Below are 6,374 nucleotides of genomic sequence, written 5' to 3' on the forward strand. Positions count from 1 at the left end.
GTATATGTCAGGGGGGATTAGCTGGATGGGGGTGACAGGGATAGTGCAGGGGATAGGCCCGGGTAAGATGCTCGGTCAGAAAGTCAGTCAGACTCAATGAGCTGAATGGCCTTCTTCTGCACTGTAGGATTCTATGGTTCAAACAACCACAGGCCATTTGGTCCATCAGTTCTGTCCACTATTTTTTGTTCAGCCATGAAACGTTTTGCAGCAGAATGGAAAAAGTAGTTTATACAGCCTGTTGTTTGATTTTAGGTCATGTTATTGATTGGAAATGAGTAAGATGAAAAGTGCATGTTGGCATGTCTAATTTTTTTGTCTTAGTTCTCATTTCCCTAATCATTCTGGTAGGAAAATGACAACACATGGTACAGGTAAATTACTACTTATTCGCTGAATTCAAAATCAGATTATGCCCAACACATATACTTGAGAACACCACAGATTTTCTTTTGGTCTTGCTTAAATGGATAATGGAGTTCCAATGCTTATGTTTGTATTTATGAAGCATATCACTTTTCTCTGAAATAACTGTCGATGACATCTTTGGCATGTGAGTCTTTGCCATAATCCTTGACAACAACACAGCCACAGCCTTGTGAGTTTCCCTTCTCGGTCAATTTTGCACAGGCCTACCCATTCACTGAGATTCTTGTTGTCATCAGCCTTAATCAGATTGATCTCATACTCAGCACAGATGGCCTCTACCAACTTAACATACTGCGCCTCGTCACAATTGCCTGTCAGGACACACAAATGAGCTTGTTATTTGTCCAGCACTTTGACAGCTTCCCAGAGAGCACAACATAAAGTATCATGGATATATGCAGTTTTAAGCACTTCCTGAAGTGTAGTGTTAACATCCACCATCACTGCCTGGTGTTATGTATTCCTCAGCCATTATGCCACTTTTTGTCCTGGAAAAGGATGATTTCCTGCTGCAACAGTGGATACTGGAGTCCCAGTTTGATCCTGGATGTGATATTTTCTATTAATTCAGAGAAAGGGAAAAGAATGGAAATCCTACATCATTTCTAATAAACAAGTGTTACTGAAAAGTAGTTAATTGTAATCCAAAAGGAAGAAAGAATGTGTATTTTATAACATCATTCACAATTTCAGGGAATCCCTAAGCCTTTCATGACCAAAGGGGGTGTTAACATGTAATGGGAAAAAACCAGTTCGGACCAGAGTTCTCAGTTCCCAGCTGGGCTTCTCTGGCCATTCATGCCAGCAGGATTCTCTGGTCCCGCGAAAGTAAACAGAGAATTTGCTGAGCGTCAAATTCTCCATTCTTGTTGATAGTGGCAGCGGAGCATAAATTCTGGCCCCAGGTTTTAACTGATGTTCCATTTTAAGATATATAAGACCAGCTCAGACCAGAATTGTTTTTTCCCTATTTTTATTGTTTCTTTCCTTATGGCAGCCAACCCGCAATCAGCAAAGCTGCACAAAAAACAATGAAATGATAGGCGGGACTCCGAGAATGTAAATTCCCCCCTGGGATTGAGACGTCTTTAAAAGCACTATCAAATCTACCGTCCCATTCATGACAATTCCTGCAGCAGTCCGAACTGGAAAATTTTCCTTGATTTTTGCTAAAATCAACCTTTATTTCTTGAAGAATAAGATGCCAGTGTCATCAGAACACTGGATGATAAGCTTAAGTGTTCAGTACTAAAAAATCATCAGAGAGGACAGAAAACAGCCTCTGTCAGTCCAGGACTGTGCAATCACTCAGAGCATTGCCTTATTTCAACATGTGACAGGGGAATCATTTTATCCTCCATCTTGATTTAATGCTGCAAAATGCCAATTTAGAACACTGGCGTATCAACTCACTGCTTATCAAAACTTGTCTTGTTAACACAAATAATTTGCAAATGCTAGAGGGCATACATCCCTGTTGGCAATGTTATGATATGAATACTTAACATGCTCACATCAAATTCTTCTCTGTATGTTTAATGGAGGCAGTAACACCATCAGCTGATGCTTCATTCATATTGTTCTCCCCATTTTGTTTAATAGTCGTTACCCACAATAGTTGTGACCTGCCAAGTATTCTAATCAGATACACATGTCTGAAAATTGTCAGTTGCAGAAGTTAAAACTTCTTGGAAAATATATTAACAAAGGGGACATAATCATGCAAGGCATATCCTATTGCCATTACAATTCTTATGCAGACAAAAAGAGATTAATTGTAGCAACCACTTAGCAAGAAGTGTATTAGTTGGGCCACCTTTTTGCTCGGGCACATTTTCTCAGTTTAACATCTGAATGACTAGATTCTGTAAAACAAAAAAAAAAGTTTGCCTCTTGGTGAAAAAGAATATCCTGCACAACAATCATTATTCCTTAAGAAATATTTTCAGCTGCTCAATATAGTTGTTCTCAAAGCAGAAATAGTTGCCAGAATTTTACCACTTGCCCACCCAAGGCTCATAAGATCCTGCCCGAGGCCAATGCAGAATACTGTTCTATGAGCTTCGCCTGCCCCGATTCTGGGGTGGGCGAGGTGGTAAAATTCTGGCAAGTGAGTGTGATATACTCTGATCTCACTGCAAGTGAGAGTGAAGAACATGGCATTCCAGCCTAAACTCCAATCACGTATCAGCGGCGCTGGAGAATCCCAGCCTCGAATGAGAACAGAGATTTTCAGCAAGAATAGAAGTGCCACATTATGAAAACAGCAGTATTTTCACTGTCATTATTAGCTGAAAGTAAATGATTTAATTTTTCAACAGAATAAATCACAATTGTTTATCTTCAAAATTACTTTTATGCCAATGCTGAATGTGCCCAATCAAAATCTAAAGGATTTTTGCCATAAATGCATGGCCAATATAAACATACATCCACACTAACCACAAGAGGCAGTATTAACATGACTGTTTTTTATATGTGTATAGTGAGTTCAATTTCTAGGTTTGCTAATAAAACTTGGAAACATAGTAAATACTGAACACCGTGAAAGCAGGCTTAATGGAGAACACAGACTGGGCAGACATGCTGGAGTTCTACCACCTCATCTGCCCAAGGCTCATAAGATCCCTCCCAAGGCCAACAGAGAATGTCGTTCCTCGAGCCTCGCCCACCCGGATTCTGGTAATATTCCGGCCATGGTGTATGAAATTCAAGGGGAGCAAGTTTGAAGTGAAGAACTTTGGACGATAAAGAAGGACCTGAATTTAATGATCCTTTGTCAATGGGTTTGAAGGCTGATGGGCTCGTTAAATCTAGCAATTAGCCTGCCTATCTCTTACACAGCTCTATCCCCGCCACACTGATACCTGTAGCAGAACTGGCATCAACAGCCCACCCACCAGGAGGAAAATTGAAATGCTTAAGTGGGCAATCAGTGGCATCACTCCACCACCACCAGGATTTAACAAGCAGTGGGACATTCTCCATACCAAGCCCACAGGTTTCCCTACAGAGACTGGTGGCATGCAGATCTCTACTTCATGGCCCCCCCAGACACACTGAAGGTCCCTCAAGATTCTCAACCCTCTGTGTCCACCATGTTTCCCTCTCCCCCGTATGGCACCTCAAATCCCAGCCTGTAAACCATCACCACCCTGCCATTTGTACCTGCCCTCCCTCACCTCACTAGAGCCTCCCACCCTGGCATTCATCAGAGACTCAAAGACACTTATCCAAATACTTATCTAATACCCACATGCCTCTGCTGCCAATCACCAATTGGAGGCTTCTCAAAAATCAGCCAGTGTTCTCATCAGCGGGATGTTTCTGCTGGGGCAGGATGCTGTTGTGGGGAATCTGTCACCTCACATAATTCAGCTCATGGAGAGGCAATACCAGTGTAATCTAAATGGTACTATTTTGTACATGCATGTCTGTGTGTGGGAGACAGGGGGTGGGGTCAGCAGGGGTCGGGGGGCAGGGTAGGGTAGTGCAAATGCAGTGACCAGGAAGTGATTACTGGCAAATCTTTGAAGGCAGTGGAGCTAGCTGATAAGATGGTCAAGCAAGCATATGGTCTATTTTGTTGTAAATAGTAGCATTGAGTACAAAAACAAATTCCTGAAGTCATCCCAAAGGTGCATAAATCTCTGCCTAGGTGTCAACTGGAATACGGCGCACTTGTGGAATAAAAAATGATGACCTGTTTTTATGGAACAAATAGGGAGAAACTATTTTCTCTGGCAAGTGATACGATAAGCAAAGGTCATAAATTTAAAGTAATTGGCAATAGGTTTAGAGGAGAAACAAGAAGAAATGTCTTCGCAGAAGTGTTTAATATTTGAAAAGCACCACCTGAAAGGGCGGAGATAACAGAGTCAATAGGACATTTTAAAGGACAATTGGATGTGTACTTGAAGAGGATTTATTTACATAGTTATGCGGGAAGGCTTGGCTGTGAAACTAAATGGGACAGCACTTACAAAGAGCTGGCTTAGGCATGATGATGGGCCGAATGGCCTCATTCTGGGCTGTAAGATTTTATGACTCTACGATAAGTGTTTGACAACTGAGCCTGCAGTTAAACATGTCACTTTTGTACCAAATGAAACCAATTACATGTATGTAATGGATGATGTATAATATTCAGTAATCTTCAGCTGTTGGTTTACATGGTATGCTCATTTCTGTACAGATGGAAATGTTGTTGTTGTTCTTGGGGTTAGACTCACTGCTGTGCAGCGTGGGGGCTTTAACCTTCCAGTTGTGCAATTTGATTTCAAATCACTTGATTCTAATTTCTGGTTAGCACTCTCGTGCGTGCAGATGATGTTACTAATTCAATTGTGCCTGTGAGCAGCTGCACTTATTCCAGAACATATGAACAACAATTCAATAACCCACTCTGGTTGGATGGGCTCCCAGGTTCTTATTTGTCTATCAAATGCCTGAGTGATTTAGTTTGGCTTGGAACACTGAATAGAAGACCAAATATGTAGATAATATAGCTTGAGATACAAGACCAGGAGGCATCAAAGTGCATTTCACAAACATGCATTGATTGGTAAAACATGGGATGGAGAATGGGAGGCCTTCAAGAGAGGAGATGGTGTGGGTACAGTTTAGGCACATGCCTGTGAGGAGGGAAAGGAATAACATCCAAAATCAAATATCCCTGGATGACTAAAGATGGAGTTTAAAAAGAGACAAGAGAAGGAAGTTTATGATAACCATGAGGTTAAAAATACAGTAGAGAACAGTTACGGTGCAGAAGGTAGTGATTTGACCCATCATGTCTGCACAAGCTGTGCAAAGAAGCATTATGACTTAGTGTCATTCCCCTGCCTTTTCCCCATATCCTTGCACATTATTTGAATAGAAACAATCATCTAATATCTTCTTGATTGTTCTGATTGAACCTGCCTCCACTACACTTCCAAGCAGTGCATTCCAGCCTGCACCGATCTGTCAGAGCAGAGATCGGCATATATGCAGTTGTCCCACATTACCAACTTCCAGATGGCCAGCCCACAACCCCTCATAGCTGGCCTTGCAGAGACGGCATCACCCCAGACCCAGGCTCCTGATTTCCCCCCACCCAGCCCTGATCTCTCCCCGCACCACCGGCAGCCCCGACCCCGCCCCACCAAGATGGTTAGCCCTGATCGCTGTCCTCCTTCCCTTTGCCACCGATCCTAGTGCAGAGTGGCAGTGGGTCCTCCATTCCACTGATCGACCCCAACAGGCCAGGCCGTCAATAGGCCACGCTCCGCTGATCCCACCCCCTTGCCCATGCCCGGTGAGCTGAATGGTGGCAGAATGGCCTCCTTCTACACTGTAGGGTTTCTATGATTCTATGATTTAAAATGACAATTTTCCAAAGTTCATAAAAGTTATTCATAGAATATTGCATGTTGCTCTGGCCATAGTCTATGAAATTCAAGGGGAGTAAGTTTGAAACGAAGAACTCTGGGCGATAAAGAAGGACCCAGATTTAATGATCCTTTGTCAATGGGTTTGAAGACTGATAGGCTCATTAAATCAAGCAATTAGCCTGCCAATCTCTTACGCAGCCCTATTCCTGCCACACTGATACCTGTAGCAGAACTAACATCAGCAGTCCACCTATCAGTGGGCAAAATTGAAATGCTTAAGTGGGCAATCAGTGGTTTGAGTATCATTTTTATTTGTTTATGGGATATCAGAATCACAGGGAAGACAAGCATTTATTGCCCATTCCTAATTGCCATTGAGAAGATGGTGGTGAGCTGTGTTCTTGAACCCCTGAGATCTGTGTGGTGAAGATACTCCCACAGCATTGTACTTGTGAACTTCATGTAACATCAAGGCCTTGAAGGAGCAATTCTTTTGATATCCCAAACTGACCTAGGATGCGATCTTACCAATCATTTATGCCTCGCCGCTTCTGCAAGCAAGGGTGGAGA

The 6,374-nt window shown here is 42.5% G+C and overlaps 1 pseudogene; it reads right to left on the reverse strand.

The window, feature by feature from the left end:
• Nucleotides 1-512: 512 nt before the first annotated feature.
• LOC145351521 (small ribosomal subunit protein eS12 pseudogene) lies at nucleotides 513-901 on the reverse strand (annotated as a pseudogene).
• Between the last annotated feature and the right edge of the window lie 5,473 nt (nucleotides 902-6,374).

The sequence above is a fragment of the Carcharhinus amblyrhynchos genome, chromosome 13, assembly GCF_965287045.1.
Source record: "Carcharhinus amblyrhynchos chromosome 13, sCarAmb.v2.hapA, whole genome shotgun sequence".
Lineage (NCBI taxonomy): Eukaryota > Metazoa > Chordata > Chondrichthyes > Carcharhiniformes > Carcharhinidae > Carcharhinus > Carcharhinus amblyrhynchos.